At 46.7% G+C, this 14,294-nt stretch overlaps 6 non-coding genes and 1 pseudogene across 6 annotated transcripts; all 7 read left to right on the top strand.

The window, feature by feature from the left end:
* The first annotated feature begins 836 nt into the window (after positions 1-836).
* Positions 837-1,027, top strand: LOC130331528 (U2 spliceosomal RNA). Its single transcript, XR_008874417.1, has one exon. It is a non-coding gene; the product is annotated as a U2 spliceosomal RNA (small nuclear RNA).
* A 2,095-nt stretch (positions 1,028-3,122) lies between these two features.
* On the top strand, positions 3,123-3,313 carry LOC130331527 (U2 spliceosomal RNA). Its single transcript, XR_008874416.1, has one exon. It is a non-coding gene; the product is annotated as a U2 spliceosomal RNA (small nuclear RNA).
* Positions 3,314-5,397: 2,084 nt separating this feature from the next.
* Positions 5,398-5,588, top strand: LOC130331526 (U2 spliceosomal RNA). Its single transcript, XR_008874415.1, has one exon. It is a non-coding gene; the product is annotated as a U2 spliceosomal RNA (small nuclear RNA).
* A 2,091-nt stretch (positions 5,589-7,679) lies between these two features.
* LOC130331523 (U2 spliceosomal RNA) lies at positions 7,680-7,870 on the top strand. Its single transcript, XR_008874413.1, has one exon. It is a non-coding gene; the product is annotated as a U2 spliceosomal RNA (small nuclear RNA).
* A 2,099-nt stretch (positions 7,871-9,969) lies between these two features.
* LOC130331483 (U2 spliceosomal RNA) lies at positions 9,970-10,129 on the top strand (annotated as a pseudogene).
* Positions 10,130-10,822: 693 nt separating this feature from the next.
* Positions 10,823-11,015, top strand: LOC130331477 (U2 spliceosomal RNA). The gene has a single exon (XR_008874377.1). It is a non-coding gene; the product is annotated as a U2 spliceosomal RNA (small nuclear RNA).
* A 2,097-nt stretch (positions 11,016-13,112) lies between these two features.
* Positions 13,113-13,303, top strand: LOC130331522 (U2 spliceosomal RNA). Its single transcript, XR_008874412.1, has one exon. It is a non-coding gene; the product is annotated as a U2 spliceosomal RNA (small nuclear RNA).
* The last annotated feature ends 991 nt before the right edge of the window (positions 13,304-14,294 follow it).

The following is a 14,294-nucleotide window of genomic DNA, read 5'->3' as shown; positions in this document are numbered from 1 at the left end:
TTGAGATATTGCAGCCGCTGCTGTGTCCAGGCCCAGGAGCCTTAGCACTGTGCTGTGATGTCACTCAATACCACTGACATCACTAGGTGTAAACAACATCTCTCCTTTGCTGTGTATGTGACTATGGAGCTGTTTGGTGATGTCGTCTATTACGGCCTTCATAGAAGCAACAGGAGATTGTTGCATCCATCTTGAACCCTCAGAACTACAGTGCTATGATGTCACTCACTTCCACAGGCCTTGCAGAGTGTAAACAACAACAACCCAGCTTTGTTGTGTATGTAACCAAAGGGATTTGTGATGTCACCTAGAACCTTCACAGCAGCGACAGCTTTATGAGGAGCATCAGCACTGCTCTGCCTGAGCAGAACCATCACCGCCATAGGTTGTCAAATAACCCGGATTTAACCCACACAGGTAAGTCCAATGGGGTGCAGGCATGTCCTCTATGCTTACAGCTTCCCGTGGGTGTTGGTTTGATACCGTTTGGGGACAGCCAAGGAGGCATCTGCAGGCAACAAAGGTAGGTGTGTGCTTGTGTGTGTGTTTCCTATGCAGATCCTAAGCCCAGTGTCACATGCAAGTAGGAGGAGTAAGAAGGGTTCCTGGCAAATCCGGGTTATGGATTGCATTTAAAAAGGCCCCGTGGGAGTGCAATGGGCCCCTGTCTTGCTGCTTAGCAATAATGGTATGGGTTTAGGTTCTGCTGTGTGTACTGGTGGTTGACTGCCCCCCAGCCCAGAGTGTGCATGGAAAATTGTCTGGCAGCCTCCCTGACAGCAAGCAGTGATAGTGCCCATGAAGGGGACCTTGTTGGGCCCGCCCCTTTCACGGTTATCGCTTCTCGGCCTTTTGGCTAAGATCAAGTGTAGTATCTGTTCTTATCAGTTTAATATCTGATACGTCCCCTATCTGGGGACCATATATTAAATGGATTTTTGAGAACGGGGGCCGATTTCGAAGCTTGCTTCCGTCGCCCTATGCATTGACCCGATATGGCAGTATCTTCGGGTACAGTGCACCACCCCCTTACAGGGTTAAAAAGAAAGATTCCTACTTTCATTGCTACCTGCTTGCTGGCTAGCCAGCTAGCCAGCCCTGTGGGCCTTGCTGCTGCTGCAGCCAAAAAACAAAAGGTGGTGCTGCTGCTGCTTCTGCTGCTTCTGCTTCTGCTTGTGTCTGGCCCCTGTTGGAGCGTCCAGGCACAGGACTTCTGCTGCTGCTGACTAAATGGCCTCCTTAATTGGATCATTTGAGTAGCCAGCACACCTGTGCAGGTAGGGCATGACATGATAGGCAGCTGCCTTGATAGCGGGTGGGTGCTGAATGTTCCTAATTGACAAAATAAGATTAATGCTTATGAAGAAATATAAAATCTCATCCCTTCCCCAATATCGCGCCACACCCCTACCCCTTAATTCCCTGGTTGAACGTGATGGACATATGTCTTTTTTCGACCGTACTAACTATGTAACTATGTAACATAACATGGGGGGGGGGTCTCCTGGCTGTTCACACAGGTGTGTCATTGCTGTACATTGACCATGCATTGCTTCTGTGGTATTGCAAAGGCAAAGACAAATGCTTCCAGCCATCCATTGCACTAATGGATTGGTCATCAGCTGGCTGTCTATGTCCCGCATCAATATAGACCAAAGTACAGAGGGTTAGGCTATGCTATTGTGCACCTACCTGATGCATCAGAAGGTGCGAGGCCCTTGCTAAATTCTGTGCACAGACTTTGAGATCTATGCTTTAGACTGTATCTAAACCTGCTCCAACATGGACTGACATTCTGGCCTACTTTCAGCCGATGCGACTTGTCTGTCGCTGAACAGTCGCTTTTTATGTATTCAGCACCTATGTATAATGTTGTAAAAATGCTCTAGAAGCTAAAGTCGCAGAAATGTCACACATATTTGGCCTGCAACTTTCTGTGCGACAAATTCAGACAGGAAAAATCAGTATAAATCCTTAGAAAATTATCCCCCAGTGTCTCCATCTGCTGGCGGTATTGAATAAGCATTGCTGCACTGATGGGGTATGCATTAGACGAAAAAAAAGAAGAAAAAGAAGAATAATACGCCCAGAAAAGAGGCGAAAAGGAGAAAAACGTAAAAAAACGTGAAAAAAAAGTAAGAGGAGGAGAAGGGAAAAAAAGGTGGAAATGGGTTTAAAAGTGATTTCGGCGGAGAAATATATATATATATATATATATATATATATATATATATATATATATATATATATGCGCACACACACACATAGATATAAATGTATTCTCCGTTGAGATATTGCAGCCGCTGCTGTGTCCAGGCCCAGGAGCCTTAGCACTGTGCTGTGATGTCACTCAATACCACTGACATCACTAGGTGTAAACAACATCTCTCCTTTGCTGTGTATGTGACTATGGAGCTGTTTGGTGATGTCGTCTATTACGGCCTTCATAGAAGCAACAGGAGATTGTTGCATCCATCTTGAACCCTCAGAACTACAGTGCTATGATGTCACTCACTTCCACAGGCCTTGCAGAGTGTAAACAACAACAACCCAGCTTTGTTGTGTATGTAACCAAAGGGATTTGTGATGTCACCTAGAACCTTCACAGCAGCGACAGCTTTATGAGGAGCATCAGCACTGCTCTGCCTGAGCAGAACCATCACCGCCATAGGTTGTCAAATAACCCGGATTTAACCCACACAGGTAAGTCCAATGGGGTGCAGGCATGTCCTCTATGCTTACAGCTTCCCGTGGGTGTTGGTTTGATACCGTTTGGGGACAGCCAAGGAGGCATCTGCAGGCAACAAAGGTAGGTGTGTGCTTGTGTGTGTGTTTCCTATGCAGATCCTAAGCCCAGTGTCACATGCAAGTAGGAGGAGTAAGAAGGGTTCCTGGCAAATCCGGGTTATGGATTGCATTTAAAAAGGCCCCGTGGGAGTGCAATGGGCCCCTGTCTTGCTGCTTAGCAATAATGGTATGGGTTTAGGTTCTGCTGTGTGTACTGGTGGTTGACTGCCCCCCAGCCCAGAGTGTGCATGGAAAATTGTCTGGCAGCCTCCCTGACAGCAAGCAGTGATAGTGCCCATGAAGGGGACCTTGTTGGGCCCGCCCCTTTCACGGTTATCGCTTCTCGGCCTTTTGGCTAAGATCAAGTGTAGTATCTGTTCTTATCAGTTTAATATCTGATACGTCCCCTATCTGGGGACCATATATTAAATGGATTTTTGAGAACGGGGGCCGATTTCGAAGCTTGCTTCCGTCGCCCTATGCATTGACCCGATATGGCAGTATCTTCGGGTACAGTGCACCACCCCCTTACAGGGTTAAAAAGAAAGATTCCTACTTTCATTGCTACCTGCTTGCTGGCTAGCCAGCTAGCCAGCCCTGTGGGCCTTGCTGCTGCTGCAGCCAAAAAACAAAAGGTGGTGCTGCTGCTGCTTCTGCTGCTTCTGCTTCTGCTTGTGTCTGGCCCCTGTTGGAGCGTCCAGGCACAGGACTTCTGCTGCTGCTGACTAAATGGCCTCCTTAATTGGATCATTTGAGTAGCCAGCACACCTGTGCAGGTAGGGCATGACATGATAGGCAGCTGCCTTGATAGCGGGTGGGTGCTGAATGTTCCTAATTGACAAAATAAGATTAATGCTTATGAAGAAATATAAAATCTCATCCCTTCCCCAATATCGCGCCACACCCCTACCCCTTAATTCCCTGGTTGAACGTGATGGACATATGTCTTTTTTCGACCGTACTAACTATGTAACTATGTAACATAACATGGGGGGGGGGGTCTCCTGGCTGTTCACACAGGTGTGTCATTGCTGTACATTGACCATGCATTGCTTCTGTGGTATTGCAAAGGCAAAGACAAATGCTTCCAGCCATCCATTGCACTAATGGATTGGTCATCAGCTGGCTGTCTATGTCCCGCATCAATATAGACCAAAGTACAGAGGGTTAGGCTATTTGTGCACCTACCTGATGCATCAGAAGGTGCGAGGCCCTTGCTAAATTCTGTGCACAGACTTTGAGATCTATGCTTTAGACTGTATCTAAACCTGCTCCAACATGGACTGACATTCTGGCCTACTTTCAGCCGATGCGACTTGTCTGTCGCTGAACAGTCGCTTTTTATGTATTCAGCACCTATGTATAATGTTGTAAAAATGCTCTAGAAGCTAAAGTCGCAGAAATGTCACACATATTTGGCCTGCAACTTTCTGTGCGACAAATTCAGACAGGAAAAATCAGTATAAATCCTTAGAAAATTATCCCCCAGTGTCTCCATCTGCTGGCGGTATTGAATAAGCATTGCTGCACTGATGGGGTATGCATTAGACGAAAAAAAAGAAGAAAAAGAAGAATAATACGCCCAGAAAAGAGGCGAAAAGGAGAAAAACGTAAAAAAACGTGAAAAAAAAGTAAGAGGAAGAGAAGGGAAAAAAAGGTGGAAATGGGTTTAAAAGTGATTTCGGCGGAGAAATATATATATATATATATATATATATATATATATATATATATATATGCGCACACACACACATAGATATAAACGTATTCTCCGTTGAGATATTGCAGCCGCTGCTGTGTCCAGGCCCAGGAGCCTTAGCACTGTGCTGTGATGTCACTCAATACCACTGACATCACTAGGTGTAAACAACATCTCTCCTTTGCTGTGTATGTGACTATGGAGCTGTTTGGTGATGTCGTCTATTACGGCCTTCATAGAAGCAACAGGAGATTGTTGCATCCATCTTGAACCCTCAGAACTACAGTGCTATGATGTCACTCACTTCCACAGGCCTTGCAGAGTGTAAACAACAACAACCCAGCTTTGTTGTGTATGTAACCAAAGGGATTTGTGATGTCACCTAGAACCTTCACAGCAGCGACAGCTTTATGAGGAGCATCAGCACTGCTCTGCCTGAGCAGAACCATCACCGCCATAGGTTGTCAAATAACCCGGATTTAACCCACACAGGTAAGTCCAATGGGGTGCAGGCATGTCCTCTATGCTTACAGCTTCCCGTGGGTGTTGGTTTGATACCGTTTGGGGACAGCCAAGGAGGCATCTGCAGGCAACAAAGGTAGGTGTGTGCTTGTGTGTGTGTTTCCTATGCAGATCCTAAGCCCAGTGTCACATGCAAGTAGGAGGAGTAAGAAGGGTTCCTGGCAAATCCGGGTTATGGATTGCATTTAAAAAGGCCCCGTGGGAGTGCAATGGGCCCCTGTCTTGCTGCTTAGCAATAATGGTATGGGTTTAGGTTCTGCTGTGTGTACTGGTGGTTGACTGCCCCCCAGCCCAGAGTGTGCATGGAAAATTGTCTGGCAGCCTCCCTGACAGCAAGCAGTGATAGTGCCCATGAAGGGGACCTTGTTGGGCCCGCCCCTTTCACGGTTATCGCTTCTCGGCCTTTTGGCTAAGATCAAGTGTAGTATCTGTTCTTATCAGTTTAATATCTGATACGTCCCCTATCTGGGGACCATATATTAAATGGATTTTTGAGAACGGGGGCCGATTTCGAAGCTTGCTTCCGTCGCCCTATGCATTGACCCGATATGGCAGTATCTTCGGGTACAGTGCACCACCCCCTTACAGGGTTAAAAAGAAAGATTCCTACTTTCATTGCTACCTGCTTGCTGGCTAGCCAGCTAGCCAGCCCTGTGGGCCTTGCTGCTGCTGCAGCCAAAAAACAAAAGGTGGTGCTGCTGCTGCTTCTGCTGCTTCTGCTTCTGCTTGTGTCTGGCCCCTGTTGGAGCGTCCAGGCACAGGACTTCTGCTGCTGCTGACTAAATGGCCTCCTTAATTGGATCATTTGAGTAGCCAGCACACCTGTGCAGGTAGGGCATGACATGATAGGCAGCTGCCTTGATAGCGGGTGGGTGCTGAATGTTCCTAATTGACAAAATAAGATTAATGCTTATGAAGAAATATAAAATCTCATCCCTTCCCCAATATCGCGCCACACCCCTACCCCTTAATTCCCTGGTTGAACGTGATGGACATATGTCTTTTTTCGACCGTACTAACTATGTAACTATGTAACATAACATGGGGGGGGGGGGGGTCTCCTGGCTGTTCACACAGGTGTGTCATTGCTGTACATTGACCATGCATTGCTTCTGTGGTATTGCAAAGGCAAAGACAAATGCTTCCAGCCATCCATTGCACTAATGGATTGGTCATCAGCTGGCTGTCTATGTCCCGCATCAATATAGACCAAAGTACAGAGGGTTAGGCTATGCTATTGTGCACCTACCTGATGCATCAGAAGGTGCGAGGCCCTTGCTAAATTCTGTGCACAGACTTTGAGATCTATGCTTTAGACTGTATCTAAACCTGCTCCAACATGGACTGACATTCTGGCCTACTTTCAGCCGATGCGACTTGTCTGTCGCTGAACAGTCGCTTTTTATGTATTCAGCACCTATGTATAATGTTGTAAAAATGCTCTAGAAGCTAAAGTCGCAGAAATGTCACACATATTTGGCCTGCAACTTTCTGTGCGACAAATTCAGACAGGAAAAATCAGTATAAATCCTTAGAAAATTATCCCCCAGTGTCTCCATCTGCTGGCGGTATTGAATAAGCATTGCTGCACTGATGGGGTATGCATTAGACGAAAAAAAAGAAGAAAAAGAAGAATAATACGCCCAGAAAAGAGGCGAAAAGGAGAAAAACGTAAAAAAACGTGAAAAAAAAGTAAGAGGAAGAGAAGGGAAAAAAAGGTGGAAATGGGTTTAAAAGTGATTTCGGCGGAGAAATATATATATATATATATATATATATATATATATATATATATATATGCGCACACACACACATAGATATAAACGTATTCTCCGTTGAGATATTGCAGCCGCTGCTGTGTCCAGGCCCAGGAGCCTTAGCACTGTGCTGTGATGTCACTCAATACCACTGACATCACTAGGTGTAAACAACATCTCTCCTTTGCTGTGTATGTGACTATGGAGCTGTTTGGTGATGTCGTCTATTACGGCCTTCATAGAAGCAACAGGAGATTGTTGCATCCATCTTGAACCCTCAGAACTACAGTGCTATGATGTCACTCACTTCCACAGGCCTTGCAGAGTGTAAACAACAACAACCCAGCTTTGTTGTGTATGTAACCAAAGGGATTTGTGATGTCACCTAGAACCTTCACAGCAGCGACAGCTTTATGAGGAGCATCAGCACTGCTCTGCCTGAGCAGAACCATCACCGCCATAGGTTGTCAAATAACCCGGATTTAACCCACACAGGTAAGTCCAATGGGGTGCAGGCATGTCCTCTATGCTTACAGCTTCCCGTGGGTGTTGGTTTGATACCGTTTGGGGACAGCCAAGGAGGCATCTGCAGGCAACAAAGGTAGGTGTGTGCTTGTGTGTGTGTTTCCTATGCAGATCCTAAGCCCAGTGTCACATGCAAGTAGGAGGAGTAAGAAGGGTTCCTGGCAAATCCGGGTTATGGATTGCATTTAAAAAGGCCCCGTGGGAGTGCAATGGGCCCCTGTCTTGCTGCTTAGCAATAATGGTATGGGTTTAGGTTCTGCTGTGTGTACTGGTGGTTGACTGCCCCCCAGCCCAGAGTGTGCATGGAAAATTGTCTGGCAGCCTCCCTGACAGCAAGCAGTGATAGTGCCCATGAAGGGGACCTTGTTGGGCCCGCCCCTTTCACGGTTATCGCTTCTCGGCCTTTTGGCTAAGATCAAGTGTAGTATCTGTTCTTATCAGTTTAATATCTGATACGTCCCCTATCTGGGGACCATATATTAAATGGATTTTTGAGAACGGGGGCCGATTTCGAAGCTTGCTTCCGTCGCCCTATGCATTGACCCGATATGGCAGTATCTTCGGGTACAGTGCACCACCCCCTTACAGGGTTAAAAAGAAAGATTCCTACTTTCATTGCTACCTGCTTGCTGGCTAGCCAGCTAGCCAGCCCTGTGGGCCTTGCTGCTGCTGCAGCCAAAAAACAAAAGGTGGTGCTGCTGCTGCTTCTGCTGCTTCTGCTTCTGCTTCTGCTTGTGTCTGGCCCCTGTTGGAGCGTCCAGGCACAGGACTTCTGCTGCTGCTGACTAAATGGCCTCCTTAATTGGATCATTTGAGTAGCCAGCACACCTGTGCAGGTAGGGCATGACATGATAGGCAGCTGCCTTGATAGCGGGTGGGTGCTGAATGTTCCTAATTGACAAAATAAGATTAATGCTTATGAAGAAATATAAAATCTCATCCCTTCCCCAATATCGCGCCACACCCCTACCCCTTAATTCCCTGGTTGAACGTGATGGACATATGTCTTTTTTCGACCGTACTAACTATGTAACTATGTAACATAACATGGGGGGGGGGGGGGGTCTCCTGGCTGTTCACACAGGTGTGTCATTGCTGTACATTGACCATGCATTGCTTCTGTGGTATTGCAAAGGCAAAGACAAATGCTTCCAGCCATCCATTGCACTAATGGATTGGTCATCAGCTGGCTGTCTATGTCCCGCATCAATATAGACCAAAGTACAGAGGGTTAGGCTATGCTATTGTGCACCTACCTGATGCATCAGAAGGTGCGAGGCCCTTGCTAAATTCTGTGCACAGACTTTGAGATCTATGCTTTAGACTGTATCTAAACCTGCTCCAACATGGACTGACATTCTGGCCTTCAGCCGATGCGACTTGTCTGTCGCTGAACAGTCGCTTTTTATGTATTCAGCACCTATGTATAATGTTGTAAAAATGCTCTAGAAGCTAAAGTCGCAGAAATGTCACACATATTTGGCCTGCAACTTTCTGTGCGACAAATTCAGACAGGAAAAATCAGTATAAATCCTTAGAAAATTATCCCCCAGTGTCTCCATCTGCTGGCGGTATTGAATAAGCATTGCTGCACTGATGGGGTATGCATTAGACGAAAAAAAAGAAGAAAAAGAAGAATAATACGCCCAGAAAAGAGGCGAAAAGGAGAAAAACGTAAAAAAACGTGAAAAAAAAGTAAGAGGAAGAGAAGGGAAAAAAAGGTGGAAATGGGTTTAAAAGTGATTTCGGCGGAGAATATATATATATATATATATATATATATATATATATATATATATATATATATGCGCACACACACACATAGATATAAACGTATTCTCCGTTGAGATATTGCAGCCGCTGCTGTGTCCAGGCCCAGGAGCCTTAGCACTGTGCTGTGATGTCACTCAATACCACTGACATCACTAGGTGTAAACAACATCTCTCCTTTGCTGTGTATGTGACTATGGAGCTGTTTGGTGATGTCGTCTATTACGGCCTTCATAGAAGCAACAGGAGATTGTTGCATCCATCTTGAACCCTCAGAACTACAGTGCTATGATGTCACTCACTTCCACAGGCCTTGCAGAGTGTAAACAACAACAACCCAGCTTTGTTGTGTATGTAACCAAAGGGATTTGTGATGTCACCTAGAACCTTCACAGCAGCGACAGCTTTATGAGGAGCATCAGCACTGCTCTGCCTGAGCAGAACCATCACCGCCATAGGTTGTCAAATAACCCGGATTTAACCCACACAGGTAAGTCCAATGGGGTGCAGGCATGTCCTCTATGCTTACAGCTTCCCGTGGGTGTTGGTTTGATACCGTTTGGGGACAGCCAAGGAGGCATCTGCAGGCAACAAAGGTAGGTGTGTGCTTGTGTGTGTGTTTCCTATGCAGATCCTAAGCCCAGTGTCACATGCAAGTAGGAGGAGTAAGAAGGGTTCCTGGCAAATCCGGGTTATGGATTGCATTTAAAAAGGCCCCGTGGGAGTGCAATGGGCCCCTGTCTTGCTGCTTAGCAATAATGGTATGGGTTTAGGTTCTGCTGTGTGTACTGGTGGTTGACTGCCCCCCAGCCCAGAGTGTGCATGGAAAATTGTCTGGCAGCCTCCCTGACAGCAAGCAGTGATAGTGCCCATGAAGGGGACCTTGTTGGGCCCGCCCCTTTCACGGTTATCGCTTCTCGGCCTTTTGGCTAAGATCAAGTGTAGTATCTGTTCTTATCAGTTTTCATGCTGGTGGGGATGGGTGCTGCATGGAGGATGCAGGTGTACCAGGGCTTTCCGGGGCTGGTTCTGAGGAATCAGCTCGACGGCTGCCCCGATGTGACCTGTTCCCTCCGGGTCTCGCCATGAGGCTGAGAGGGTCTAGAGCCGAGGTACTTTTGTGCCTCGGGGAGTGGTGACCCCGAGGTGCCGAAACTCACTGGGAGAATAGGCTCACTGAGTTGAAGCACGGGCACCATAATCTCTTCACCTTGTGGCACTCACCTCTTGATTCCCGGCCTTCTGGCTAGGATCAGAGAAATTTTTATAGATCCGGCCGGATGTCCGGGCAGTATATCTGCACACATTCACTTATTTATTTATTTTTTGTCTCACTGTGTCACTTTTTGCGTGTTGTGTGTTCACAGGATTTGTCAGGATGCGGTAGCCCTTCTGGGTGTCCCTCCTGGCGGTCTAGGGGAGGTGTGTGTGGCCATTAGGTTCCGCACCTCCCTGCAAACACCCCGGGTACTCCTGCTTCGCAGGGTACCTACCGTAATCGGCTCTGCGGGCAGATACCTTGGCTAACGCCAAGGGGGATGCCGGGAGCATTTGTGGTCTCCTAGTAGCTTCGGCGAAAAGGGACATCGAACCTGGAACCTCGCAGGTACCTTTTGGTCCGGAGGCGAAGGGTAAGGTTTGTTGGGGGGCCTCTCTCCTATCGGAGAAGGGCTTGCGATAGACCGCATCCTTTGTGCACGTTTTTTTTAGTGTAACACGTTTGCACTTTTTCTTGCACTTTGGGTGAATCGAAAGCACGTTCCTCGGCTTTAGATAAAAAAAAAAAAAAAAAAAAAAAAAAATCTGTTCTTATCAGTTTAATATCTGATACGTCCCCTATCTGGGGACCATATATTAAATGGATTTTTGAGAACGGGGGCCGATTTCGAAGCTTGCTTCCGTCGCCCTATGCATTGACCCGATATGGCAGTATCTTCGGGTACAGTGCACCACCCCCTTACAGGGTTAAAAAGAAAGATTCCTACTTTCATTGCTACCTGCTTGCTGGCTAGCCAGCTAGCCAGCCCTGTGGGCCTTGCTGCTGCTGCAGCCAAAAAACAAAAGGTGGTGCTGCTGCTGCTTCTGCTGCTTCTGCTTCTGCTTGTGTCTGGCCCCTGTTGGAGCGTCCAGGCACAGGACTTCTGCTGCTGCTGACTAAATGGCCTCCTTAATTGGATCATTTGAGTAGCCAGCACACCTGTGCAGGTAGGGCATGACATGATAGGCAGCTGCCTTGATAGCGGGTGGGTGCTGAATGTTCCTAATTGACAAAATAAGATTAATGCTTATGAAGAAATATAAAATCTCATCCCTTCCCCAATATCGCGCCACACCCCTACCCCTTAATTCCCTGGTTGAACGTGATGGACATATGTCTTTTTTCGACCGTACTAACTATGTAACTATGTAACATAACATGGGGGGGGGGGGGGTCTCCTGGCTGTTCACACAGGTGTGTCATTGCTGTACATTGGCCATGCATTGCTTCTGTGGTATTGCAAAGGCAAAGACAAATGCTTCCAGCCATCCATTGCACTAATGGATTGGTCATCAGCTGGCTGTCTATGTCCCGCATCAATATAGACCAAAGTACAGAGGGTTAGGCTATGCTATTGTGCACCTACCTGATGCATCAGAAGGTGCGAGGCCCTTGCTAAATTCTGTGCACAGACTTTGAGATCTATGCTTTAGACTGTATCTAAACCTGCTCCAACATGGACTGACATTCTGGCCTACTTTCAGCCGATGCGACTTGTCTGTCGCTGAACAGTCGCTTTTTATGTATTCAGCACCTATGTATAATGTTGTAAAAATGCTCTAGAAGCTAAAGTCGCAGAAATGTCACACATATTTGGCCTGCAACTTTCTGTGCGACAAATTCAGACAGGAAAAATCAGTATAAATCCTTAGAAAATTATCCCCCAGTGTCTCCATCTGCTGGCGGTATTGAATAAGCATTGCTGCACTGATGGGGTATGCATTAGACGAAAAAAAAGAAGAAAAAGAAGAATAATACGCCCAGAAAAGAGGCGAAAAGGAGAAAAACGTAAAAAAACGTGAAAAAAAAGTAAGAGGAAGAGAAGGGAAAAAAAGGTGGAAATGGGTTTAAAAGTGATTTCGGCGGAGAAATATATATATATATATATATATATATATATATATATATATATATATATATATGCGCACACACACACATAGATATAAACGTATTCTCCGTTGAGATATTGCAGCCGCTGCTGTGTCCAGGCCCAGGAGCCTTAGCACTGTGCTGTGATGTCACTCAATACCACTGACATCACTAGGTGTAAACAACATCTCTCCTTTGCTGTGTATGTGACTATGGAGCTGTTTGGTGATGTCGTCTATTACGGCCTTCATAGAAGCAACAGGAGATTGTTGCATCCATCTTGAACCCTCAGAACTACAGTGCTATGATGTCACTCACTTCCACAGGCCTTGCAGAGTGTAAACAACAACAACCCAGCTTTGTTGTGTATGTAACCAAAGGGATTTGTGATGTCACCTAGAACCTTCACAGCAGCGACAGCTTTATGAGGAGCATCAGCACTGCTCTGCCTGAGCAGAACCATCACCGCCATAGGTTGTCAAATAACCCGGATTTAACCCACACAGGTAAGTCCAATGGGGTGCAGGCATGTCCTCTATGCTTACAGCTTCCCGTGGGTGTTGGTTTGATACCGTTTGGGGACAGCCAAGGAGGCATCTGCAGGCAACAAAGGTAGGTGTGTGCTTGTGTGTGTGTTTCCTATGCAGATCCTAAGCCCAGTGTCACATGCAAGTAGGAGGAGTAAGAAGGGTTCCTGGCAAATCCGGGTTATGGATTGCATTTAAAAAGGCCCCGTGGGAGTGCAATGGGCCCCTGTCTTGCTGCTTAGCAATAATGGTATGGGTTTAGGTTCTGCTGTGTGTACTGGTGGTTGACTGCCCCCCAGCCCAGAGTGTGCATGGAAAATTGTCTGGCAGCCTCCCTGACAGCAAGCAGTGATAGTGCCCATGAAGGGGACCTTGTTGGGCCCGCCCCTTTCACGGTTATCGCTTCTCGGCCTTTTGGCTAAGATCAAGTGTAGTATCTGTTCTTATCAGTTTAATATCTGATACGTCCCCTATCTGGGGACCATATATTAAATGGATTTTTGAGAACGGGGGCCGATTTCGAAGCTTGCTTCCGTCGCCCTATGCATTGACCCGATATGGCAGTATCTTCGGGTACAGTGCACCACCCCCTTACAGGGTTAAAAAGAAAGATTCCTACTTTCATTGCTACCTGCTTGCTGGCTAGCCAGCTAGCCAGCCCTGTGGGCCTTGCTGCTGCTGCAGCCAAAAAACAAAAGGTGGTGCTGCTGCTGCTTCTGCTGCTTCTGCTTCTGCTTGTGTCTGGCCCCTGTTGGAGCGTCCAGGCACAGGACTTCTGCTGCTGCTGACTAAATGGCCTCCTTAATTGGATCATTTGAGTAGCCAGCACACCTGTGCAGGTAGGGCATGACATGATAGGCAGCTGCCTTGATAGCGGGTGGGTGCTGAATGTTCCTAATTGACAAAATAAGATTAATGCTTATGAAGAAATATAAAATCTCATCCCTTCCCCAATATCGCGCCACACCCCTACCCCTTAATTCCCTGGTTGAACGTGATGGACATATGTCTTTTTTCGACCGTACTAACTATGTAACTATGTAACATAACATGGGGGGGGGGGTCTCCTGGCTGTTCACACAGGTGTGTCATTGCTGTACATTGACCATGCATTGCTTCTGTGGTATTGCAAAGGCAAAGACAAATGCTTCCAGCCATCCATTGCACTAATGGATTGGTCATCAGCTGGCTGTCTATGTCCCGCATCAATATAGACCAAAGTACAGAGGGTTAGGCTATGCTATTGTGCACCTACCTGATGCATCAGAAGGTGCGAGGCCCTTGCTAAATTCTGTGCACAGACTTTGAGATCTATGCTTTAGACTGTATCTAAACCTGCTCCAACATGGACTGACATTCTGGCCTACTTTCAGCCGATGCGACTTGTCTGTCGCTGAACAGTCGCTTTTTATGTATTCAGCACCTATGTATAATGTTGTAAAAATGCTCTAGAAGCTAAAGTCGCAGAAATGTCACACATATTTGGCCTGCAACTTTCTGTGCGACAAATTCAGACAGGAAAAATCAGTATAAATCCTTAGAAAATTATCCCCCAGTGTCTCCATCTGCTGGCGGTATTG

This window comes from Hyla sarda, unplaced genomic scaffold, assembly GCF_029499605.1.
Source record: "Hyla sarda isolate aHylSar1 unplaced genomic scaffold, aHylSar1.hap1 scaffold_350, whole genome shotgun sequence".
Classification (NCBI taxonomy): domain Eukaryota; kingdom Metazoa; phylum Chordata; class Amphibia; order Anura; family Hylidae; genus Hyla; species Hyla sarda.
Note: the sequence above shows the minus strand (reverse complement) of the source record. Positions and strands in the feature narration are given on the sequence as shown.